This window comes from Gossypium arboreum, chromosome 6 (assembly GCF_025698485.1).
Source record: "Gossypium arboreum isolate Shixiya-1 chromosome 6, ASM2569848v2, whole genome shotgun sequence".
Taxonomy (NCBI): Eukaryota; Viridiplantae; Streptophyta; class Magnoliopsida; order Malvales; family Malvaceae; genus Gossypium; species Gossypium arboreum.
Window position 1 is genome coordinate 79,204,638 of NC_069075.1, and position 27,895 is coordinate 79,232,532.

A 27,895-nucleotide genomic window follows, 5' to 3' on the forward strand; every position below is an offset into this window, starting at 1 on the left:
CCCTAATATTTCACACTTTTACAAATTTGTCCTAATTGCACAAAGCACAAAATACACAAAATCTCACAACAATGTAGCTGGGCTGAATTTTCCATATAACCGCACTAGTCCATATATTTCATCTATTTCACATTTTAGTCCCTCAATTTATTAGTTTTGTAATTTAGTCCTAATTACTCAAAATCTTCGAAAACTCAAATACAAAACATGTTAATCTAAAACATATTTTAAATATTTCATCATCAAACATCACCAAACACAATTATTCATCAAATCAAAAATTTAAGCATGGTTCGGATAGTACTCAAAGCAACGATCTCAAAAACGTAAAAATTCAAAAACCGAAACCAAACTAACCTTTAATTTGTATCAACAATGGTCGAATATCATGAGCTTTTCTCTTTCTTTTCTTTTGCTAGTTTCGGTCAAAAGAATATAAACTCATGCATGTTTTATTTTATATTTTATATTATTATTACAATTATTCATTTTACTTATTTAACCTTATAAAAATAATAACATAAACATGTACATTATGGGTACATTCGGCCATCATTAATCTAAACGATTATTTGCAACATAAATACTCCATATTAAAAAGCCACTTTCAATTCAACCTTTATGATTTAAACTATCAAGTTTTCAACTTACGCGATTAAGTCCTTTTATCAAATTAAGCACACAAACAATCAAATTTTCGTAGGAAATTTTCACACATGCAAATTCACATATAATAAACACGAAAAATAATATTTAAATATTTTTTGACTCAAATTCATGGTCTCAAAACCACCATTCTGATTAGGGTCTAAATCAAACTGTTACAAGTCTCTCCCCTTAGGGATTTTCGTCCCCGAAAATCTTACCGGTGTATAAGTTCAGATAACGCTCTTTTATTGTATCCCTGGCTCCCACGTTGCTTTCTCAACTTCATGTTTATGCCACAATACTTTAACCAATGAAATTTTCTTATTTCGCATCTCTTTAATCTTACGAGCCAGAATACGAATCGGTTCTTCCTCATACGACATATCAGGCTTAATCTCAACTTCGGTCGGACTAATCACGTGTGAAGCATCGGATCGATATCTACGAAGCATCAAGACATGGAATACATTGTGGATGTTTTCTAGCTGAGGTGGCAACAGCAGTCTATACGCAACCAGCCCAAAGTTCTCTATAATCTCAAACGGTCCAATAAATCTCAGAATTAGTTTGCCTTTATAACCAAATCTAAGTATTTTCTTCCATGGTGAGACTTTCAAAAACACTCTATCCCCGATCTGGAACTCTATATCTTTACGTTTCAAGTCTGCATACGATTTCTGATGATCTGATGCTGCTTTCAAACTTTCACGGATCACTTTTACTTTCTGTTCGGTTTCCTTGATCAAATTGACCCCGTGTATTTTATTTTCACTGAGCTCAGTCCAGTACAAAGGTGTACACATTTACGACCGTAAAAAGCTTCATAAGGTGCCATTTTGATACTTGATTGAAAGCTATTATTGTACGCAAATTCAATCAGAGGTAGATATTGTTCCCATGTACCTTCGAACTCGAGAATGCAACATCTCAACATATCCTCAAGTATCTGAATAATTCGCTCAGACTGACCATTTGTCTGGGGATGAAAGGCAGTGCTAAAATGTAGTTTAGTACCTAATGCATCTTGCAGTTTCTTCCAAAACTGCAATGTAAACCTTGGATCTCTATATGAAACAATAGATATAGGCACACCATGTAACCTCACGGTCTGAGTAACATACGATTCAGCCAGTTTATCAAGTGAGTAATCTATACGAACCGAAACAAAGTGAGCAGATTTAGTCAATCTATCAACAATAACCCAGATTTCATGTTTCTTGCTCGGTGTAACAGTAAACTGGATACAAAATCCATCGTGACTTTATCCCATTTCCATTCAGGTATCATGATCGGTTGATGTAATCTAGAAGGTACCTAATGCTCGGGTTTTACTTGTTGACAGACTAAACATTTCGATACAAAGTTAGAAATGTCTCGTTTCATACCTTGCCACCAATAATACTGTTTCAGATTATTATACATCTTCATACTACCCAGATGAACAGATAATCGACTGTTGTGAGCTTCATTCAAGATCATCTGAATCAACTCTGTATTTCTCAGAACACATATTCGATTTCTGAATCTCAAACATTCATTAACATCAATTCAAAACTCTGAATCCACATTTGAATCACATTGAACCCGTTTCACTATCAAATCGTTGTCTATTTTCTGAGCTTCACAAATCTGCTGAATAAATAACGATCTTTCTTTTAACTTAGCTATTATCGCACCATCATTTGACATAGCTATATGTGCATTCATTGCACGCAAAGAAAATAGTGATCTTCGGCTTAAAGTATCAACAACAACATTAGCCTTTCCCTGGTGATAGTCAATTACAAGTTCATAGTCTTTCAGCAATTATAGCTGTCAATTCTAGATTATGTGTTGGATAGTTCTTTTCATGCAGCTTTAACTGTCTTGAGGCATAAGCTATAACTCTGTTTTCCTACATCAAAACACAACCAAAACCATTTAAAGATGCATCACTAAAGATAACAAATTCCTTACCCGATTTTGGCAGAACTAGCACTGGAGCTTCGGTCAAAAGGGCTTTCAACTGATCAAAGCTTTTCTGGCACTTTTCTAACCACTCAAAATTAACATCTTTCTACAGTAGCTTCGTCATCGAAGTTGCAATCATAGAGAAACCTTTCACAAACCGTCTATAGTAACCAGCAAGTCCCAGAAAACTTTTAACTCAGAAACGTTTCTTGGAGGTTTCAAATCAAGTATTGATGAAATTTTGCTCGGATCAACCCAAATACCTGATGCTGAAACAACATGTCCTAGAAAGCTAACTTCATGTAACCAAAACTCACATTTACTAAACTTCGTATACAACTATTTTTCTCGCAAAGTCTGTAACACAAGTCTCAAATGCTAGGCATGTTCCGTTTCATTACGGGAGTAGATTAGTATATCATCAATGAACATAACCACAAATCAATCTAAATACTGCCTGAATATTCGATTAATCAAATCCATAAAAAAAGTAGGTGCATTAGTAAGTCCAAACGGCATAACTAGAAACTCATAATGTCCGTACCTCATTCGAAAAGCAGTTTTTTACACATCGGAGTCTCTGACTCGCAATTGATAATAACCCGATCTCAAGTCTATATTCGAAAACACTGAAGCCCCTTTTAACTAATCAAACAAGTAATCAATCCATGGCAACGGGTATTTATTCTTTATAGTCACTTTATTTAGCTGACGATGACCAATATGCATTCTTATACTTTAGTCTTTCTTTCTCACAAATAGAACTGGTGCACCTCAGGGAGAGAAACTCGATCGTGCAAAACATCTATCTGTTAACTCTTGCAACTGTGCTTTCAACTCTTTTAATTCAGTAGGTGCCATCCGATACGGAGCTATCGAAATTGGAGTTATCCTCGATACTAACTCAATACCAAATTCTACCTCTCGGATAGGTGGCAAACCGGGCAATTCTTTAGGAAACACATCCAGATACTCGCACACAACTGGTATAGATTCAATTGATCGCATGATTCGTAACAAGTAATAAATATTTATAATGAAGATCAAACCTAGACTAACTATTATCACGACGAAAAGGCAAGCGCACCTATCAAACAATAGTATAGTAATGGCAAGACCGGGATATCATACCCAAGGGAACCAAAAGTACTAGCTATAACTATCTTTTTATTATCTAGCCTAATAATAAAAGGGTTTGTTTATTAAACTAATTATTTAAACTAACTAACTAATTTAATTAAATCAAAGAGAAAATTTGGAAAAGACTTGAAGAAAAGCAATTGATAAAGATGACACCCAAGGAGGAATCCACCTAGATTTCACTTGTTATCTGACTCTGAACCGGACGATTTATTCACTTGACTTGTTTCGTAGAGATCCCTAAGTTAAGTTATTATCCCTATTCAAGACTAATAACGTCTAATCCCTAGATTGAATAACTGAAACTTTTCTCTAATTAACACTCTAGGGTTGCATTAACTCGATCTATGGATCCCCTTATTATGTTTCACCCTAATTCGACAAATCTCGTAACTCTATTTCTAGGCGTTCGATCAACTCCGCTTAATTACGCCAAATCTACTCTTAGGCAGGGTCTATTCCTCCTCTGCAAAAGCACATCAAATTATGAATTAATACTCAGAATATTAACTCAAGCATTAAGAACATATAATTAAGAACAAATCAAGTATTTGTCATACAGTTCAGTTAATAATAACAAGATCCATCATAGGTTTTATCCCCCTTAGAAATCTAAGGGGTTTAGTTCATAATAAAATAAGAGTACATCTCAAGAGTATGAAAATAACAAAACATAAAGAAAACTCTAAAACCCATGAAGGAATTCTGAGAGAGATCTTCAGTCTTGGAGTAGCTCTGGCTTTTGAGATGGATCGTCTGACTTTCTTCAAGTAATTCCTGGTGTGTGGTTTTGTATTCCAGAAAAGTTCTGGAAAGAGCAGCCTCCTTCTAGGTCACACTTAGGGTGTTTATATAAGCTTTTGATTGGCTTTCTTCCTCCCTAAGTACCTTTTTTCGTGTAAAATACAACTCTTTGAAAAAGGGACACACCAGTGTGCCACGACCTTGTGACGTGATTACCAGGCTGTGTTCGATCCGTTGAATTGCACACGGCCGTGTGGGCTCAATGGCCAGGCCGTGTGAATCGTGAAAACCTTGGTCGACACCCCTGAAGGCCACGGGAGTGTGAGATGCCTGTGTGGCAAGGCTTAGGCCGTGTCATCTTCTCGATTTAGTCCATTTTTGTCTCTTTTTAGCTTGTTTTTGCTCCTTTCGACTCTTGGTGCTTTCCTGAGTACAAAACATGAAATAATCGGATTAAGAGCACCAAAATCCATAAATCTAGTAATAAACATCCATAAATATGCTAAGTATTTGGGGTGTAGATATGTATAATTTAGCGTTTATCAAATACCTCACACTTAAGCATTTGCTTGTCCTCAAGCAAAATTCTCATTTACAGCTAGAATTCATTCCTCTCAATCACATAATCATTACTGATAATGTTACAAGTTATCCCACAGAAAATCATACAGTGAGAATTCAACTATAGGGGCATGAAAAGCCTTAAACAGTCTAAATCGAATACTTTGACAACAAAATTATTGGTAATCTCCTTCCTTCAAGTAATTAACTTTAGTCCTAAATATACAAGAGATGACATCCTCACTAAAGATTCACTCAAATCACTCAAAGTGTTCAAGGTTCAAGATTAAGCACTCGATTGTCTAACATGAAAAGTTATTACCATAGGCTTGCAAGAAAATCAAATCTCCACCACTTGTAAATGATACGATATACTAATCAAAAGGTCTTTGCATGGTTGTAATAGGGTTTAGGTTACAGGTATGGATACAAGCTGAAGAGAAAAGGGTTAGAATCGAGATAATTTCAATATATTACCCCACTATCAAAAACTTAATTACTGAACCACAAACAAATATCTAGAACTATTTTACATGAGTTCATGACAACTTTAGCTTGCTGAGAATTACAATAATGATACTGAGGTTTTTTTTTAACTCAAGAACAAATCAAGTCGATACAATATAAAAATCATACTTCATGATTCAGTAACAAAAAATGGTGAACATAGCAAGGTAACAATATTAAATTCAATCTCGATAAAAAGGGTCAAATTCAGTAGGAGGATTTCAACAATAATGGGTTAATGGGTTAATGATGAGGGTTAATCAATGAAAAAGGGTTAGTAGGCTCAAGGGGTTTCACTAAGGGTTTAATTAAGTGGGAAGGCTTTTTATGGAGTAAATGGGTTAAATCCTAAGTGCCTTTATCATCTCAGTATATCAAATCATACGTGTAATCTCGATATGTATAATCGAAGCAAGTTCTAGAATAACAGTTCAATGTTGACACACTCAAACCACAAAAGAAGTGAGCAAGAAAGAAAGCTATATGCTCAAAAGGCTAAAAAATCTCACCAAGAATTTGGGTTTTTGATGTCATTCTTGTATACTTAAGATTTCAAGATAATACCTCAATTTAGGAAAATAATCTAAAAAATTTTAGTTCTCAAAATATCAACTTATCATGCTCGATTCTTTAAGGTCCTATAATCAAATAATCATGCATAATTCCCTTGGTCTAATTCACAACATATCAACAATAATTGTAGATCAATCAGAATTCATTCTATCAATATTATGAGAAAATAACTTAAGCACAAGACCAAATTCAGGGATTTGAGAATAATGCAAAAAGTTACGTTTCATGTTCACCCCCCACACTTAAGATGTACATTTCCCTCAATGTACAAAGATATATTATTCAAAATAAAGAAAATCATAAGAGGAAAAGAGGTGAAACTCCCTGTTATATGGATGTGGAGCTTGATTCTAAGGATGGAGTGTTTGGGGAAAGTGGTGGCTGCCATTGTTCTTGGCTAGATGAAGAAATTGGGTCGTTTAACATGGCACTTGTGAGGTATTGTCTCCCTTTTGTTTCCTCATTCTGTAAAATATTCCGAGCAGCTTTGCTTGGAAGTCTGTAGAATCATGAAGAGTTGATTAAGAGTTGGTGTGGAAGAGAGCGTACTGGAATTACTTGTTAGAAATACTAGAAAATGGAAAAAGTAAAATTTGCTAATATAGATATGTCTTTCAAAATAAAATAATAAAATTGAAATGAAAATAAAAAATCAAAATAAAAATAAAACTAAATAAAAAAATAGGAGGATTCAATGATCCTCGTCGGTAGGGCCCTCAGGTGGTGGTGCTGGAGTGGCGATGTAGAAGTGTTGGCACAGCTGCTGCATCATGGCCTGCATATCGTCCATTGGTCGTTCCCATCGCCGATCTCACTCGTGGATCATCTCGAACTGTGTAGTGCAATATTGCTCAAAATGGGCGAGTTGGTTGGAAAGGTGTGCCAATGAAGCAGCCGCATGAGCTGGTCATTCCCTAGGTGGCGCGGTAGCTCATGCTTTGGGGGAACATCATAAGGGATGTCCTCAAGATCTTCCTCGTCAATGGCATGCGAGAGACGGTACTGAGGAGGATCGGTCCCATGTCGGCGCTCGATCATCCTCATGTGTAACACAGTCGTGATGCCCTATTGGGACATCTGACCTATCAGGGTAAGCGCTGATGATTGGGCCGTGGTGTTGAGGAGGCCGAAGTGTCTGGCAAGGCGCGTCACGTAGGGGCCAATGGAGATCACTCCCTTCTTATGCCGCTCGATTTGATGGCGAATGGCGAAAGTAATGAAGTAGGCCAAGTCAGTCACGTGCGCATTTGCCATGCACCATAAATAGTAGGCGTCGTGAGTGTTGACGACGCCGGTGCTCTCTCTCCTTCCGGTCAAGGTCTGTTCCAATATGGCATGGAGATATCGTAGGGAAGGGGGGAGAGTTGAGGCCTTTGAGCGGCCTGGGTCGTAGGTGGAGGAGAGTGGTGCCAAAGCCTTCCAGCACAAGGAGGGGGAGATGTGGATATTGCGTGGTAGTGCATTCATGTCCTCCTCCTACATAAACTCATCGGTGTAAAGTCCCAGAGCAACTCCAAACTCTGGGACACTCATCGCACGAACTAGACTGCCTAATCGGAAGTGAATGGTGCCTTGGTCGTCATTGTTCGTCATCACCACCTATAAATGAAAAGTAGAGCATAATTCTAAAGTTAGCTCTAAATAAGTGGGCTCGGTAATAGCAAAGAACTGTTCCCATGGGTCTGTGGACAAGAGGGCACGGATGGCGTCGTAGTGGGACTTGCTCTCTGGCAATAGATCGATCAACAACTTTGTGGTGATAGGTCGTGCGCGTAGTATTTGAAATAGCTCCTCCTACGAAGCTTGTGGAAAGTCAAGGAACGGGTGCCGAACTTCAACTGTAGCACGCATCGAGGAAGAACCTGGTCCCCTACGTCTCTTTGAGGATGGGACTGCGACCTTTTTTCCTCTTGATGATGACATAATGTACCTGAAAATATATGAGCAGTGATAGAATCCACGATACATTAGTTGTTAAGCAAGAGGCCTAAAACTAGTATATGCTATTTAGTGGATTAAATAATTCAAATATAGAAAAATTTAAAGTAAATTCCTAACTTGGCTAAAGCAAAATAGTACAATATCTATGTAAAGCATGTAGAATACTAATGTAGCAATACAAATTGGAAAAATAAAGTTGAGAAAGTGAACCAAAGGCTGTTGTATGGCAGCGCACGGGCGCGTTGATGTCAAGCACGGGCGTGTGACGCGGGTGTATAGCCGTGTGGAGGAAAAATAAAGGGTATAGAGAGGGGAAAGTGGGGATTAATGCAAGGGGAATGGATTTCAGGGTGGTTTAAGGGTTAGGGAAGTGAGAATCGTGGAAATGGTGGCTGGAATAAGGATTAGGGAGTGGGGAGGAGAAGTTTTCGGCTAGGGTTTTGAAAGGGGGAAAAAGATGAATAGTGGTTTGTTTATATAGGGGAGGGTCACACGGCCTAGGGCCACGCCCATGTGCTTTGAGTATGAGCCCGTGTTTTTCAAATTTTTCAATTTAGGTCGTGCCCGGCTACTGTCCCACGCCCGTGTGTCTTGGGCGTGTGTGGCACACGGCCATGTCGCACGGCCGTGCCTAGCTTTGTTCGCTTCTCCTATGCCCGTGTTTTATGGTAGCACGCCCGTGTATTGTTGTAAACGGCTGAATGGAAAGGGCGTGTCGCACGCCCGTGTTGAAGAAACAAAATCGAGCCTTGTCCCTGGCATGCCCGTGGGTTTTGTCCCTGGCATGCCCGTGGGTTTTCATTCCCACACCCGTGTGTTCCTATCAAGTTCACCCATGGCCATGTCGCACGGCCGTGGGGATTTAGCACACCCCGTCTTTTGGGGAAATCATGTCTTGTTTCAACACAGCCGTATCACCCGATCGTGTCTCTTCCCCTGTTTGGCCACTGCTTTGCGCACGCCCGTGTGCCTGGCCGTGCGAGCTGAAAAACTTTGCAATTCAAAGATTAAGTTAAGGATCCAAAGTGTTAGAAAATAAAAATAAAGAAATCAAAAGATGTTAGTGCTTGGGTTGCCTCTCGAGAAGCGCTTATTTATAGTCTAAGCTCGACTTACCTCTCCGTTGATTTATCATGATGGTTTGAGGAGTTCATACTCCTTGTTCCTACTGTCAATTTTAAAATAAGGTTTTAAACGGGTGTTATTTACCTTAAAAGTGCCAAACTTGGGATGATTCACCTCCACTGTACCGAATGGAAAAATACTAAGTACCATAAGAGGGATTTCGTCATTTGGTGTGGTAGTGACAAAGTGCGGATCAACGACATCTAGTAAGACTGTATCGTTGACCTGAAGTTGATTAGGAGAGGTATCGGGCTTGTTTTTGTGTAGTTTCAGTTTATCATGTGTTCTCGCCTTGTGTTCTCGCCATTCGTCTAGCTCCTCTATCCGTAGTCTTCTGTAACACCCCAAACCCGAGACCATCGCCGATTATCGGACACGAGGGTTAAAGAGACAAATCCTCTTAAAGTACCGACCAATTTGGCATTTCGACAGGCGAAATTTGGAAAAGCTGCGTCACCGTCGCCTTAAAAATCATATCTCGAGTTTCAAAACTCGAAACTGGTTTCGTAAATTTTACCAATTTAGACTCATATACCCATCCATGGATTTATTTTTAGAATTTTGGTCGGGCCAATTGGTACAGTTTATTAGTTAAAGTCACCCATGTTACGAGGATCGATTGCTCGACCTTCGCACGTTACAACTTGAATATCTCTCATGCAGGCTTTATCTATCGGTGCCGTTTGTTTAAGGTTTCACATACATATGAGTGAGTAGAGCCGGGTCAATCAATGCAATCACAATAGTATCAAAGAGAGTAAAAGTACCAAAGATAACGTCGGGGAGGATGCCTCCTCTCGTGCGCGGATGGCATATGCTCTAGCGAGAGCACGGGTCTCGGATCGGACGGCCAGTATTAGAGGCTCCTCTCGATTACCACCCCTACCTCCAGAGATTCTCGGGGCCTACCTCCAGCCGTCGTTCCACTAGGTCTTGCACCTTGCGTATTATTCCTCTCATCTAGCTCCGTGCAATCTCTAATGAAGTGGTCATCCATAACAGCCCTATTAATGGACTTACCCCAACATTCACCTAGGTGTCGTCTTCCACATTGGGGCGGTCGGGTCTCTCTTGACGATTATTGCCCACACTAGCTACTGAAGTAGCTCGGGAGTCCGTCAATGGTCGGGCTGTAATGGAAATTCCATGATCGTCCTCGACTTCTTGGTGTCCTCCACGAACCTCTTTACAGCCGAGAACGGAGCTTTACTCGTCGATCTTTTACGGTAATCTCTTGCTTCAAATTCAGCCTTCTTCTTCTCCTTCCCAAGTTCTTCCGCCTTGCAGGCTCGTTCGACTAGTGTCACGAACTCCTTTATCTCCAAAATTCCCACTAGTAACTTTAACTCTTCATTCAATCCTTCTTCAAATCTTTTGCACATCGCAACCTCATCAGCCACACACTCCCGAGCATACCGACTAAGTCTTACAAACTCATGTTCGTATTCAGATACGGTCATTCGGCCTTGCTTGAGTTCCAAAAATTCCTTACGCTTCTGATCGATGAACCGTTGACTAATGTATTTCTTTCGAAATTCGGATTGAAAGAAATCCTAAGTAACTCGTTCATTTGGGACTATGGAAATTAAAGTCCTCCACCAATAGTAAGCTGAGTCTCGCGACAAGGATATAGCACACTTAAGACATTCATCGGGTGTGCATGACAGTTCATCTAACACTCTAATGGTGTTATCGAGCGAACTTCGGCCTTTTCGGCATCATCAAGAACTATGGCCTTGAACTCCTCGGCCCCGCTTCCTAATCAAGTCCACAGTGGTTTACTCACCTCACAAGATCAATAACTGGAGGCATTGCGGGCTCTTGGGGTGGAGTATTTAAATTCGGAATGGTTGGACAGCCGGGTTGGTTCGGGCATATTCGCGACCCACTCATTCATCATAGTGAAGAAGGCTTGTTTCGCCCTTCATTTTGATTATTCGCGGATGGTGAGGCTCAACAGGCGGTGTCCCTTGCGCGGAGCAGCCGCTACACTTTCAACGTCATCCGCCAAGGGTCTCTCTACCGGGTTCCATTTACTAATCAAAACAAAAATTTCAACCGTCAAGTCATCACATTTTTAAGCACTAACAATTTGGCATGTATAGCTAGACTCACACGCGCTATGGTAGTCCTAGAATCGACTAAACCATAGCTCTGATACCAATTAAATTGTAACACCCCAAACCCGAGACCATCGCGATTGTGGGACACGAGGGTTAAAGAGACAAATCCTCTTAAAGTACCGACCAATTTGGCATTTCTGGACAGGCTGGAAAACTGCGTCACCGTCGCGTTAAAAATCATATCTGGAGTTTCAAAACTCGGAAACTGGTTTCGTAAATTTTCCCTGAATTTAGACTCATATACCCATCCATGGATTTATTTTTAGAATTTTTGGTTGGGCCAATTGGTACAGTTTATTAGTTAAAGTCACCCATGTTACAGGGATCGACTGCTCTGACCTTCGCACGTTACAACTTGAATATCTCTCTGTACAGGGCTTTAATACTGGTGACGTTTGTTTCTAATGAAACTAGACTCAAAATGGAATCTGTACATATAAGGAATGACTCCTAATTCTTTCTGGATAATTTATGGTAAATTTTAAAAGTCGCGACAGGGGACCCAGAAACTGTTCTGGCCCTGTCTCACGAGAACTTTAATATTTCTCAGTATACTGCTCATATGGTCGTTTCGTTTCATCCATATAAAAATAGATTCATCAAGGTTCAGTTCCATAATTTACTCACTATTTAATTCTACTTCTACTATTTTTAGTGATTTTTCAATCTCATCTCACTGCTGCTGTCCGCAACAGTTACTGCAGTAGACTATGCCAATTTCATGAATTTTTCCTTGGCCTTAATCATCCATCATACATGACACAAATTATGGCCACCTTATCAAAATTTGAGTTTCTAAGACTCGTGGCTATAGGTTCTAGCATCCCACTCGGCGACCACATAGGCCATTTTCACATGGCTTAAAGTTTACAACCCACAATTCGACAAAATATAATAGCCTATACATGCCAAATGTTCTTCAACAACAAAAACAATACCACAAGATTTCAGCGGTGTGATGACTCCAACGACGGTTCCGAGCACGCAACAATACGAGTCCAAGAGACCTAAAATGGGTGACAAGAAAACACCGAGTGAGTTTACAACTCAGTAAGTCATAAGCATTCATCAATCCACTGATAAAGTTACTACTACATGTACAACAAATGAGGCTAGGTACTCGTCCATATCGAATCTATACCATAATACCTCGGACCTTTCGGTCCAATCTCGTACCAATTCATACATCCACATTTCATATTCTACACAACAAGATAATCAAGCATTTTTTACACATTAACTCATTTTCCAGCACAACCATACAATTTCAATCATCACATAGATTTAAGGCTTACCAAATTCAACCCCAAGCATGAACGTATTCTCTATTCGTCATGAGCTCGAGGTACTTACCCGATCCGCTGTCCATACTCAATTCAATGGAGACACACCCTCCATATATATAGAGTACGCACACAGTGCTTACTACTCGATTTCGCACACTTAGTGCCACGTAATTTAAGCCCGCACACACAGCCATACCCTCCGAGCTCGCACACCCAAGGTCTTAGTATTTTTCCAGCTTGCACACTTAGTGCCATATATTTCCAGCACGCACACTTAGTGCCGATCTCGTCACCGTACACACGTATTGCCCACACTTAGTGCCGAAAGCAAACTTTCTACACATTTCACTATTTCTTTTACATTCAACAAATGTCATCACTCCATACACATACATTTTCATTTATATATATATATCATCCCATTAAACACAATTGCATAAATTTTACAATCATTTAAGCAATATCAAATACGTGTAATGACTTACCTCGTGTTGGGTAAAATAGTTCCAAGTCGGCTACTCGATGACCTTCGTCTTTCCCTTGCTTGATTCTCCTTCTTTAACTCCTTGAGCTTAATCAATAAATCACTAGTTTAACCATCTTGCTAAACATTCACAATTCAACTACACATGCATATGTATGCTTGTATATTCGGCAACCATTCTTACTAATCGCCCATTTGGTCGATTATACACCTAACCGAATATGCACCAAAAACTTGATTTCAACATTACCTACATACTCACTTTAATGGCGAATATATATATATATGTACAATGTCAACTAACATCTTTTAATCACCTAATTTCATCTCATGAACATTTAATCAAATTTTCCCAATCTAGCATATATTTTCACATCCATTTGTAACATCATGTACAAACACATATACACATATATCAAAACACAAATTTTTACCTATCATGCAACAAGCATAAATCGCACTTATGAGCATGCCATGGCGAATACATCCCACACCATCCCCTTTCAATTTTTGGTCATGGTTAAACAAAGAAAACTCCATGTCTTACTCAAGAATGCTAAAAGAAATTTCAAGAGTAGTCAATCCATCATTACATGTATCATCAACAAGCTTCACATTTAGCATGCAATGGCTTTAACACAATATCAACCTTGGCCAAATACCATTTCCATGGCATAACAAGGATTTGAACCATGGGCTAACAAGAACATCAAGTTAGCAACTAAAACATGCATGAATCTCATGACACAACCTCAAACATACCTTAATCTTGACACAAGTATGACCAAATCTCCTTCTAGTTCTCTTCTAAACCAAGCATGAAGCAAAAATCCTTCCTTTTTCCTTAGTATTTTCAGCCAAGATTTGAGAATGGATGAACAAATTTTTTCCTTTCTTTTCCTCTACTCACGGCAACAAAAGGGGGCATCCATGCTCATTTTTTTTCATTTCTTTATTTTTTCTACATAATCCACTAACTAAACATGTTGGAAACATGTTCCCTTATAATATTCTTGTCATGGCGCCACTCTTCCCTTTTTTGGGCAAATTGACATGCAAAACCACTCTTTTGCATGCATGTACTATTAGACCATTGTAAGATTAGCCTATCACCTTTCAACAATGTTTCATACAAGTCCATTTTAATAAATTCACATAGAAATGATCAAATTAATGCATGAAACTTTCACACATGCATTTACTAACATCATAAACATAGAATATAACTTTTAATTACTTATAAGACTCGGTTTAGTGGTCCCGAAACCACTTTCCGACTAGGGTCAAATTAGGGATGTCACAACTCTCCCCACTTACGAAATTTTCGTCCCAGAAAATCTTCTTGGTAAATAGGTTTGGGTATCGCTCTTTCATAGAGTCCTCGAGTTCCCAAGTGGCTTCTTCAATTCCGTGTTTATGCCACAACACCTTCACTAATGGGATTTTCTTATTGCGCAACTCTTTTACTTCACGCATCAGAATGCGAACCGGTTCCTCTTCATAGCTCAAATTAGGTGAATCTCAATCTCGAGCGGGCGATTACGTGCGATGGATCAGACCTATATCGTCGAAGCATCGAGACATGGAAAACGTTGTGGATCCTTTCAAGCTCAGGGGGTAAAATTAATCGGTACGCTACTGGTCCAACTCGTTCGGATACTTCATACGGACCGATGAACCTCGGACTCAATTTTCCCTTACGGCCAAATCTAAGCACCTTCTTCCAAGGTGAAACTTTGAGAAAGACCTTGTCTCCAACCTGATATTCAATATCTTTTCTTTTCAAATCCGCATCGACTTTTGACGATCCGGCGACTTTCAAACTTTCACGAATTACTCGAACTCTTTGCTCGGCATCCTTAACCAAATCAACCTCAAGAATTTACCTTCACTAAGTTCACCGAGAATAATGGGTACGGCATTTACGACCGTATAAAGCCTCGTAAGGCGCCATCTTAATACTTGATTGAAAGCTATTGTTGTGCGAATTCAATCAAAGGCGATACTGTTCCCATGAACCACTAAACTCAAGGATACAACATCTCAACATATCCTCGAGTATTTGAATTATCCGTTCGGATTGACCATCGGTTTGGGGTGAAAGGCGGTGCTGAAATGCAACTTGGTACCCAAAGCTTCTTGCAACTTCTTCCAAAATCGCGAGGTAAATCTCGGATCTCTATCCGACACGATGGAAATAGGCACCCGTGTAATCTCACAATCGAAAACGCATACAATTGGCTAGTTTGTCCATTGAAAAATCCGTGCGTCTTGGGATAAAGTGAGCCGACTTAGTCGATCTATCGACAACGACCCAAATCGCATCCTTCTTACTCACGACAATGGCGGTCCGGATACAAAGTCCATTGTGACTCGATCCCATTTCCACTCGGGTATCGTGATCGGTGAAGTAATCTGAAGGCACTTGATGTTCCGCTTTCACTTGTTGACATATTAAACATCTCAAACAAAATCGAGATGTCTCGTTTCATACCATGCCACCAAAACCGATGTTTCAAATCGTTGTACATCTTCGTACTCCCGGGTGGATTGCCATTCGGCTACAATGGGCTTCGTTCAAAATTATTGGAATAAGTTCCGAATTCTTTGGAACACACAGATGACTTCTGAACCTCAAACAATCGTCATCATCGATTTGAAATTCCGAGTCCTTGTTCGGAACACACTCATCCCGTTTTGCAACCAACTCATCGTCGACTTTCTGAGCTTCACGAATTTGACGTATCAATAATGGTTTGGCTTTCAATTCAGCTACTAACACATTGTCGGGTAGGATAGACAAGTGTACATTCATCGCTCGCAAAGCAAATAGTGATTTCCGGCTTAAGGCATCCGCAACCACATTAGCCCTTCCCGGGTGATAATCAATGACGAGCTCATAATCTTTTAACAACTCGAGCCATCGCCTTTGTCGCAGATTTAAGTCTCTTTGGGTCATCAAATATTTGAGACTTTTGTGATCCGAATACACATGGCACTTCTCACCAAATAAGTAATGTCGCCATATCTTTAAGGCGAATACGATGGCAGCCAATTCGAGATCATGGGTCGGATAATTTTTCTCATGTGGCTTTAATTGCCTCGACGCATAGGCCACAACTCGCCCTTCTTGTATCAATACGCAACCCAACCCAAGTAGGGATGCGTCACTATAAATGACAAACTCTTTGCCCGATTCGAGTTGCACTAGAATTGGGGCTTCAGTCAAATAAGCTTTCAGTTGATCGAAACTTTTCTGACATTTCTCCGTCCATTCGAACTTAACATCCTTTTGGAGTAACCGTCATTGGCGTGGCTATCGTCGAAAACCTTTACAAATCATCGGTAATAACCGCAAGCCCCAAAAGCTCCTAACTTCGGTAACATTCCTTGGTGGTTTCCAATCGACTATGGCGAAATTTTGTTCAGTCCACCGACACCGTCACGGACACCACGTGCCCCAAAAAGCTAACCTCTTTCAACCAAAATTCACATTCTTGAACTTTGCGATAATCGCTTATCTCGTAAGATTTGCAACACTAGCCTCAGGTGTTCAGCATGTTTAGCTTCATCTCTCGAATAGACCAAAATGTCATCGATAAATACAACTACGAACCAATCCAAGTATGGCCTGAAAATTCTATTCATTAAATCCATAAACACCGAGGGCATTAGTGAGCCCAAACGGCATCACCAAGAATTCGTAGTGACCGTACCTCGTTCTAAAAGCGGTTTTGGGTATGTCCGATTCTCGGACCCTCAACCGATAGTACCCGACCTCAAATCTATCTTTGAAAACACCGAGGCTCCCTTTAATTGATCAAACAAATCGTCAATTCGTGGCAATGGATATTTATTCTTTATCGTCACTTTATTGAGTTGGCGATAGTCGATGCACAACCTCATGGTTCCATCCTTCTTCTTCACAAACAATACAAAAGCGCCCCATGGAGAAAAACTCGGTCGGCGAAACCTCTATCCGTCAATTCTTGCAATTGAACCTTCAATTCCTTTAATTCCGTTAATGCCATACGATACGGGGCTATTGAAATCGGCGTAGTACCGGTACAACTTCGATGCGAATTCCACTTCTCGAACCGTGGCAATCCGGTAACTCCTCAGGAAAAACATCTGAATACTCACAAACCACTGGTACCGATTCGAGTTTCCTTTCCGTCTCTTTACTTCCAAACACATACGCAAGGTATGTTTCACACCCCTTTTTCACATACCTCCGAGCGGTCATAGAAGATATTATCACTGGCGCTCCTTTTAAATCAGTAGACTCGACTCGGACTACCTCATTATTTGCACTCCTCAAATCAATGGTTTTCCTTTTGCGATCCACCATTGCATCATGTACTGGTCACCAATCCATACCAAGAATAACATCGAATTCATGAAATGGTAGAAGCATCGGATCGGTAGAAAAACAGATTCTCGAATTATTAGGGGCATCTCTTGCACACTTTATCAACAAGCACGTATTGACCCAAAGGGTTTGACACTCGAATTACGAACTCGAGAGACTCAACGGTAGAGTCTTCTTTGGATGCTAAGGTTTCACATACATATGAGTGAGTAGAGCGGGGTCAATCAATGCAATCACAATAGTATCAAAGAGAGTAAAAGTACCAGTGATAACGTCGGGGAGGATGCCTCCTCTCGTGCGCGGATGGCATATGCTCTAGCAGAGCACGGGTCTCGGATCGGACGGCAGTATTAGAGGCTCCTCTCGATTACCACCCCTACCTCCGAGAGATTCTCGGGGCCTACCTCCACCGTCGTTCCACTAGGTCTTGCACCTTGCGTATTATTCCTCTCATCTAGCTCCGTGCAATCTCTAATGAAGTGGTCCTTGAACCGCATCCATAACAGGCCCTATTAATGACTTACCCCAACATTCAGCTAGGTGTCGTCTTCCACATTGGGGGCATTCAGTCTCTCTTGACGATTATTGCCCACACTAGCTATCAAGTAGCTCGAGTCCGTCAATGGTCGGGCAGAATGGAAATTCCCGATCGTCCTCGACTTCTTCGGTGTCCTCCTGAACCTCTTTACAGCCGAGAACGGAGCTTTACTCGTCGATCTTTTACGGTAATCTCTTGCTTCAAATTCAGCCTTCTTCTTCTCCTTCCCAAGTTCTTCCGCCTTGCGTGCTCGTTCGACTAGTGTCACGAACTCCTTTATCTCCAAAATTCCCACTAGTAACTTTAACTCTTCATTCAATCCTTCTTCAAATCTTTTGCACATCGCAACCTCATCAGCCACACACTCCAGAGCATACCGACTAAGTCTTACAAACTCATGTTCGTATTCGATCACGGTCATCCGCCTTGCTTGAGTTCCAAAAATTCCTTACGCTTCGATCGATGAACCGTTGACTAATGTATTTCTTTGAAATTGGATTGAAAGAAATCCTAAGTAACTCGTTCATTTGGGACTATGGAAATTAAAGTCCTCCACCAATAGTAAGTGAGTCTCGCGACAAGGATATAGCACACTTAAGACATTCATCGGTGTGCATGACAGTTCATCTAACACTCTAATGGTGTTATCGAGCGAACTTCGGCCTTTTCGGCATCATCAGAACTATGGCCTTGAACTCCTCGGCCCCGCTTCCTAATCAAGTCCACGGTGGTTTACTCAGCCTCACAAGATCAATAACTGGAGGCATTGCGGGCTCTTGGGGTGGAGTATTTAAATTCGGGAATGGTTGGACAGCCGGGTTGGTTCGGGCATATTACGCGACCCACTCATTCATCATAGTGAAGAAGGCTTGTTTCGCCTTCATTTTGATTATTCATGGATGACTGAGGCTCAACAGGCGGTGTCCCTTGCGCGGAGCAGCCGCTACACTTTCAACGTCATCCGCCAAGGGTCTCTCTACCCGGGTTCCATTTACTAATCAAAACAAAAATTTCAACCGTCAAGTCATCACATTTTTAAGCACTAACAATTTGGCATGTATAGCTAGACTCACACGCCGCTATGGTAGTCCTAGAATCGACTAAACCATAGCTCTGATACCAATTAAATTGTAACACCCCAAACCCGAGACCATCGCCGTTAGTCGGACACGAGGGTTAAAGAGACAAATCCTCTTAAAGTACCGACCAATTTGGCATTTCTGGACAGGCTGGAAAACTGCGTCACCGTCGCGTTAAAAATCATATCTGGAGTTTCAAAACTCGGAAACTGGTTTCGTAAATTTTCCTGAATTTAGACTCATATACCCATCCATGGATTTATTTTAGAATTTTGGTTGGGCCAATTGGTACAGTTTATTAGTTAAAGTCACCCATGTTACAGGGATCGACTGCTCTGACCTTCGCACGTTACAACTTGAATATCTCTCTGTACAGGGCTTTAATACTGGTGACGTTTGTTTCTAATGAAACTAGACTCAAAATGGAATCTGTACATATAAGGAATGACTCCTAATTCTTTCTGGATAATTTATGGTAAATTTTCAAAGTTGCGACAGGGGACCCAGAAACTGTTCTGGCCCTGTCTCACGAGAACTTTAATATTTCTCAGTATACTGCTCATATGGTCGTTTCGTTTCATCCATATAAAATAGATTCATCAAGGTTCAGTTCCATAATTTACTCACTATTTAATTCTACTTCTACTATTTTTAGTGATTTTTCAATCTCATCTCACTGCTGCTGTCCGCAACAGTTACTGCAGAGACTATGCCAATTTCATGAATTTTTCCTTGGCCTTAATCATCCATCATACATGACACAAATTATGGCCACCTTATCAAAATTTGAGTTTCTAAGACTCGTGGCTATAGGTTCTAGCATCCCACTCGACGACCACATAGGCCATTTTCACATGGCTTAAAGTTTACAACCCACAATTCGACAAAATATAATAGCCTATACATGCCAAATGTTCTTCAACAACAAAAACAATACCACAAGATTTCAGCCGGTGTGATGACTCCAACGACGGTTCCGAGCACGCAACAATACGAGTCCAAGAGACCTAAAATGGGTGACAAGAAAACACCGAGTGAGTTTACAACTCAGTAAGTCATAAGCATTCATCAATCCACTGATAAAGTTACTACTACATGTACAACAAATGAGGCTAGGTACTCGTCCGTATCGAATCTATACCATAATACCTCGGACCTTTCGGTCCAATCTGCGTACAATTCATACATCCACATTTCATATTCTACACAACAAGATAATCGAAGCATTTTTTACACATTAACTCATTTTCCAGCACAACCATACAATTTCAATCATCACATAGATTTAAGGCTTACCAAATTCAACCCCAAGCATGAACGTATTCTCTATTCGTCATGAGCTCGAGGTACTTACCCGATCCGCTGTCCATACTCAATTCAATGGAGACACACCTCCATATATATAGAGTACGCACACACAGTGCTTACTACTCGATTTCGCACACTTAGTGCCACGTAATTTAAGCCCGCACACACAAGTGCCATACCCTCCGAGCTCGCACACCCAAAGTCAGTATTTTTTCCAGCTTGCACACTTAGTGCCATATATTTCCAACACGCACACTTAGTGCCGATCTCGTCACCGTACACACGTATTGCCCTCAAGACACTTAGTGCCGAAAGCAAACTTTCTACACATTTCACTATTTCTTTTACATTCAACAAATGTCATCACTCCATACACATACATTTTCATTTATATATATATATCATCCCATTAAACACAATTGCATAAATTTTACAATCATTTAAGCAATATCAAATACGTGCTTAATGACTTACCTCGTGTTGGGTAAAATAGTTCCAAGTCGGCTACTCGATGACCTTCGTCTTTCCCTTGCTTGATTCTCCTTCTTTAACTCCTTGAGCTTAATCAATAAATCACTAGTTTAACCATCTTGCTAAACATTCATAATTCAACTACACATGCATATGTATGCTTGTATATTCGCAACCATTCTTACTAATCGCCCATTTGGTCGATTATACACCTAACCGAATATGCACCAAAACTTGATTTCAACATTACCTACATACTCACTTTAATGGCGAATATATATATATATATATGTACAATGTCAACTAACATCTTTTAATCACCTAATTTCATCTCATGAACATTTAATCAAATTTTCCCAATCTAGCATATATTTTCACATCCATTTGTAACATCATGTACAAACACATATACACATATATCAAAACACAAATTTTTACCTATCATGCAACAAGCATAAATCGCACTTATGAGCATGCCATGGCCGAATACATCCCACACCATCCCCTTTTCAATTTTTGGTCATGGTTAAACAAAGAAAACTCCATGTCTTACTCAAGAATGCTAAAAGAAATTTCAAGAGTAGTCAATCCATCATTACATGTATCATCAACAAGCTTCACATTTAGCATGCAATGGCTTTAACACAATATCAACCTTGGCCAAATACCATTTCCATGGCATAACAAGGATTTGAACCATGGGCTAACAAGAACATCAAGTTAGCAACTAAAACATGCATGAATCTCATGACACAACCTCAAACATACCTTAATCTTGACACAAGTATGACCAAATCTCCTTCTAGTTCTCTTCTAAACCAAGCATGAAGCAAAAATCCTTCCTTTTTCCCTTAGTATTTTCAGCCAAGATTTGAGAATGGATGAACAAATTTTTTCCTTTCTTTTTCCTCTACTCACGGCAACAAAAGGGGGCATCCATGCTCATTTTTTTTCATTTCTTTATTTTTTTCTACATAATCCACTAACTAAACATGTTGGAAACATGTTCCCTTGCCCATATTCTTGTCATGGCCGGCCACTCTTCCCTTTTTTTGGGCAAATTGACATGCAAAACCACTCTTTTGCATGCATGTACTATTAGACCATTGTAAGATTAGCCTATCACCTTTCAACAATGTTTCATACAAGTCCATTTTAATAAATTCACATAGAAATGATCAAATTAATGCATGAAACTTTCACACATGCATTTACTAACATCATAAACATAGAATATAACTTTTAATTACTTATAAGACTCGGTTTAGTGGTCCCGAAACCACTTTCCGACTAGGGTCAAATTAGGGATGTCACATCTTCGTTCTTCATGGACGTCTTTGTTCTCTTCATGATAGTAGTGCACTGTCTCTGTTGCCTTTGTTCGAGGAAGTTCCTGCAAGGACGATTGGATATTAGTTTTATCATCGATAATTTTTATAGCATTATCTTGAGTCTCAGAGGTTTTGACTGAGTCACGTGCTTGGAGTGTTACTGCGTCGTCACCTGCACGAAGTGTTAGCTCTCCTGTGCCTACATTAATAATGGTTCTGACAGTTGCTAAAAATGGTCGTCCTAAAATTAGAGGTACGTCATTATCCTCATCCATAACTAAGACAACGAAGTCTATTAGGTAAATAAATTTATCAATTTTAACGAGAATGTCTTCAATAATACCCTTAGGAAATCTAACTGTTTTGTCAGCCAATTGTATGCTCATCCTAGTCTGTTTGGGTTATCGAGGCCTAGTCGTTTAAACATTTTATATGGCATAACATTTATACTTTCCCCTAGGTCAGCTAAAACATTATTCACAGATAGACTACCAATTAAGCAAGGAATTGTAAAACTCCCTAGATCTTTCAATTTGTTAGGTAGCTTATTTTTTGGAATAGCTGAGCAGACTGCATTGAGTTCCACATGTGATGTAGCATCTAATTTCCTTTTATTGTTCAGAAGTTCCTTTAAGAATTTTGCTGAGTTGGGCATCTAGGAAAGAACTTCAATAAAGGGTAAGTTAATATGTAATTTCTTTATGAGTTTAACAAACTTACCGAATTGTTCTTCTGTTCTGTCTTTCATCATCACTTTAGGATATGGCACACGAGGTTTATGAGTTGTACTTACCTGTTTGGGATCATTATTGTTTACCTTTTCTCGTCCTTTGTTCATTGCGTTGTCTTGCTGTATTTCTAGCTCAGGTGCAATGAATCCTTCCTTATCTTGAGTGCTAATTGCATTGAGGTGTTCCCTCGAATTAGGTTCAGAATTACTTGGTAGGCTACCTTGTGGTCATTCGGAGATTAGTTTGGATAGCTGGCCTATCTGAGTTTTGAGTCTTTGGATCGATGCTTGTTGATTCTTAAGTACTGTCTCGGTATTTTGGAAATGGGTTTCTGACACCGAGATGAATTTAGAAAGCATCTCTTCAAGGTTTGGTTTTTTATCCTGTTGATAAGGTGGCTGTTGAAAACCCTGAGGATTTTGTGGCTTTTGATTTCCTTGACCACCCTAGGAGAAATTTGGGTGGTTCCTCCAACCTGCATTATAAGTATTACTGTATGGGTTATTTTGAGATCTAAAGTTATTATTACCCATATAGTTGACTTGTTCCTCTTCAGTTGTAGGATTGAAGGATTGCTATTCTGTATGTACACCTCCTCCGCTTGAGTCACACCTCATTATTGGATGTACCTACGTAGAACCAAGAAAACTATTAATCTTTTTATTGAGAAGTTCTACCTGATTAGAGAGCATGGTGACTGAATCGATGTTATAGGCGTCGGCTGTTTTCGTTGGCTTTGTCCTCATAACTTGCCACTGATAGTTGTTCAGTGACATCTCTTCTATGAATTCATAGGCATCTTCCAGTGTTTTATTGTTGATGGTTCCGCCAGCAGCTGTGTCAATCATTTGTCTTGTTGAGGGATTCACACCATTGTAGAACGTTTGAACTTGCAGCGAAAGCTGTAACCCATGGTGAGGGCACCTTCTCAGTAAGTCCTTGTATCTCTCCCATGCATCGTAAAGTGTTTCTAAATCCATCTGCACAAAAGAAGAGATATCATTAAGCAATTTAGCAGTTTTAGCCGGCAGAAAATATTTTAGTAAAAACTTCTCGGTCATTTGTTCCCAAGTAGTGATAGACCCTCGTGGTAACGAGTTCAACCACTATTTAGATTTGTTTCTTAGTGAAAAGGGAAATAACCGAAGAAGAATGGCATCATCAGACACGCCATTGATTTTGAATGTATCGCAAAATTCAAGAAAATTCGCCAAGTGCGTGTTGGGATCCTCATCCTGCAAACCATCAAACTGAACAAACTGCTGTATCATCTGAATTGTGTTAGGTTTTAGTTTGAAATTGTTCACAACAATAGCAGGTCTAACTATACTAGACTCAGTTCATGTTAAAGAAGGTTTAGCATAGTCATACATAGTACGTGGAGCAGGATTTTGATTAGCTACAATTGCAGGAGGCAGCTGATCACCTGGGTTTTCAGCCATCTCGTTGGTTGGGGTTTGAGATCATCTTCTCGCTCGTTCTTCGTGTAGTGTAAACTACGCCTTATTTCTCTTTGATTTTTTGAATTGTACGATCGATTTCTTCATCAAAGAGTAATGGTCCTGACAGGTTTCTTCTAGTCATAAACTATAAAAACCTGCCAAGAGAGAGAAGAAAATTAATAAAATAAAATAAAATAAAATTGCAAGAAAAATAAATGGCTAAAGTAATAAAAATTTAGTGTTTCTAATATTTCAGTTTCTCGGCAACGGCGCCAAAAACTTGATCGCGTGATTCGTAACAAGTAATAAATATTTACAATGAAGATAAAACCTAGACTAACTATTATCACGACGAAAAGGCAAGCGTACCTATCGAACAATAGTATAGTAATGGCAAGACCGGGATATCGTACCCAAGGGAACCAAAAGTACTAGTAATAGCTATCTTTTTATTAACTAGCCTAAGAATAAAAGGGTTTGTTTATTAAACTAATTATTTAAACTAATTAACTGATTTAATTAAAGCAAAGAGAAAATTTGGAAAAAGACTTGAAGAAAAGCAATTGATAAAGACGACACCCAACGAGGAATCCACCTAGATTTCACTTGTTATTTGACTCTGAACTGGACGATTTATTCGCTTGACTTGTTTCGTAGAGATCCCTAAGTTAAGTTATTATCCTTATTCAAGATTAATAACGTCTAATCCCTAGATTGAATAACTGAAACTTTTCTCTAATTAACACTCTAGGGTTGCATTAACTCGATCTATGGATCCCCTTATTAGGTTTCACCCTAATCCGACAAACTCTCGTAACCCTATTTCTAGGCGTTCGATCAACTCTGCTTAATTTTGCCAAATCTACTCTTAGGCAGGGTCTATTCCTCCTCTACAAAAGCACATCAAATCATGAATTAATACCCGGAATATTAACTCAAGCATTAAGAACATATAATTAAGAACAAATCAAGTATTTATCATACAGTTCAGATAATAATAACAAGATCCATCATAGGTTTTATCCCCTTTAGGTATGTAAGGGGTTTTGTTCATAATAAAATAAGAGTACATCTCAAGAGTATGAAAATAACAAAACATAAGGAAAACTCTAAAACCCCTGAAGGAATTCTGAGAGAGATCTTCAGTCTTGGAGTAGCTCCGGCTTTTGAGATGGATCGTCTGGCTTTCTTCAAGTAATTCCTGGCGTGTGGTTCTGTATTCCAGAAAAGTTTTGGAAAGAGCGGCCTCCTTCTAGGTCACACTTAGGGTGTTTATATAAGCTTTTGATTGACTTTCTTCCTCCCTAAGTACCTTTTTCCGTGTAAAACACAACTCTTTGAAAAAGGGACACGCTCATGTGCCATGACCGTGTGACGTGATTACCAGGCCGTGTTCGATCCGTTGAATTGTACACGGCCGTGTGGGCTCAATGGCCAGGCCGTGTGAATCGCGAAAACCTTGGTCAACACCCCCGAAGGCCATAGGTGTGTGAGATGCCCATGTGGGAAGGCTTAGGCCGTGTCATCTTCTCGATTTGGTCCATTTTTGTCCCTTTTTTGCTTGTTTTTGCTCCTTTCGAATCTTGGTGCTTTCCTGAGTACAAAAAATGAAATAATCGGATTAAGAGCACCAAAATCCACAAATCTAGTAATAAACATCCATAAATATGTTAAGTATTTGGGGTGTAGATATGTATAATTTGGCGTTTATCATCAATCTTCTTTTCAGTTACTTTACTATCAAACACATAAGCAAGGTAAGCTTCACAACCTTTTCTCACATACTTTTGAGCTAACATCGAAGATATTACCGCTGGTAAACCATTCAAATCATTAGATTCAATCCGAATAATCTCATTGTTCTGACATCTCAAATCAATGGTCTTTCTTTTGCAATTAACAACAACATCGTGCAAATTCAGCCAATCCATACCCAAAATTATATCAAACTCATCGAAAGGTAACAACATCAAATCGGCCGGAAAGCATGAATCTCGAATCATCAATGGGCAATTCTAACACACTTTGTCAACCAGAACACACCGGCCTAGGGGGTTTGATACTCGAATCACAAACTCAGTAGACTCAATAGGCAAAGTCTTATTGGATACTAATGTTTCACACACATATGAATGAGTCGAACCAGGATCAATCAATGTAATAACACTAGTATCATAAAGAGTGAAAGTACCGGTAATAACATCTGGGGAAGAAGCATCCTCACGAGCGCGTATAGCGTATGCTTTGGCAGGTGTACGAGCCTCAGATTGAACCGCTGTATCTTTTGTCCATCTCTAACTACCACTTACATTACTTGAATGTCTAAGTGGTCTGCCTCGCACTGACATGTTACTTGGTCTCACGTTCTAAACGGTGTTTTTCTCGGCTAACATCAGACAATCTCGGATAAAATGATCCATCGATCCACATTTAAAACAAGATCGATCATGCAATCTATAGTTTCTGGAATTCCATTTACCACAATGCTTACACTCGAGTCTGTTCTGTCGATCATTACCAACACTAACAATCAAAGTGGCTCGTGAACTCATAGGAGGTCGGTCTCGTTCTCATCCAGAAAAGTCTGAAGTAGCTTTAAATTGACTAGAACCATCTCTGAACTTCTTTGATGCTGAGTGAAAAGTCTTACTCGATAATCTTTTACGGGAATCTCTGGCTTCAAAATCAGCTTTTCTTTTCTCTTTCCCGAGCTTTTCGGCTTTGCAAGCTTGCTCAACAAGTACCACGAAACCAATAATTTAATGCCTTCATTTAAATCGTCTTCAAATCTTTTACACATGATATCTTCGGTTGAAACACATTCACGAGCATATCGACTAAGTCTCACAAATTTCCGCTCGTACTCGATTACGGTCATATGACCCTGTTTCAATTCCAAAAGTTCTTTGTGTTTCTGGTCAGTAAATCTTTTGCTGATGTATTTCTTATGGAACTCAGTCTGAAAGAATTTCCAGGTCACTATCTCTTTTGGAACCATCGATACTAGTGTATTCTGCCAGTGATATGCAGTGTCTCGTAATAAGGATATGGCACACTTTAAACATTAGTCCAGACTACAAGATAGCTTGTCAAACACACGAATGGTATTATCGAGCCACAACTCAGCCTATTTAGCATCATCATCATCATTAGCTTTAAATTCTTCGGCCCCATGTTTTATGATTTTATCTACAGGAGGCCTGTTAAATCTCATCAGATCAATCATTAGAGGTATCACAGGTATCGGAGATGGATTATTTGGGGGTGGAGGTTGTTGTACAGTCGGATTAGTCTGGATATACTAAGTGAACCATTCGTTCATCATTTGGTAGAAGGCTTGTTTAGCCTCCCCCTCATGGCTACTCGAGATAGGTCGTGATTCAACTGGCGCTGTCCCATACGCGGGAGCAGGCGCTATGCTCTCAACATAATCAGCCACAGCTCTATAGGGATCCATTTACTACATAAAAGCACATCTTCAAATGTCAGAAGTCATCACACTATCCCGGTATAAATTATGGCATGTATAGCTAAACTCACA

The 27,895-nt window shown here is 39.6% G+C and overlaps 1 non-coding gene across 1 annotated transcript; it reads left to right on the forward strand.

Moving 5' to 3' along the window:
- The first annotated feature begins 23,818 nt into the window (after positions 1-23,818).
- LOC128294985 (small nucleolar RNA R71) lies at positions 23,819-23,925 on the forward strand. The gene has a single exon (XR_008285292.1). It is a non-coding gene; the product is annotated as a small nucleolar RNA R71 (small nucleolar RNA).
- The last annotated feature ends 3,970 nt before the right edge of the window (positions 23,926-27,895 follow it).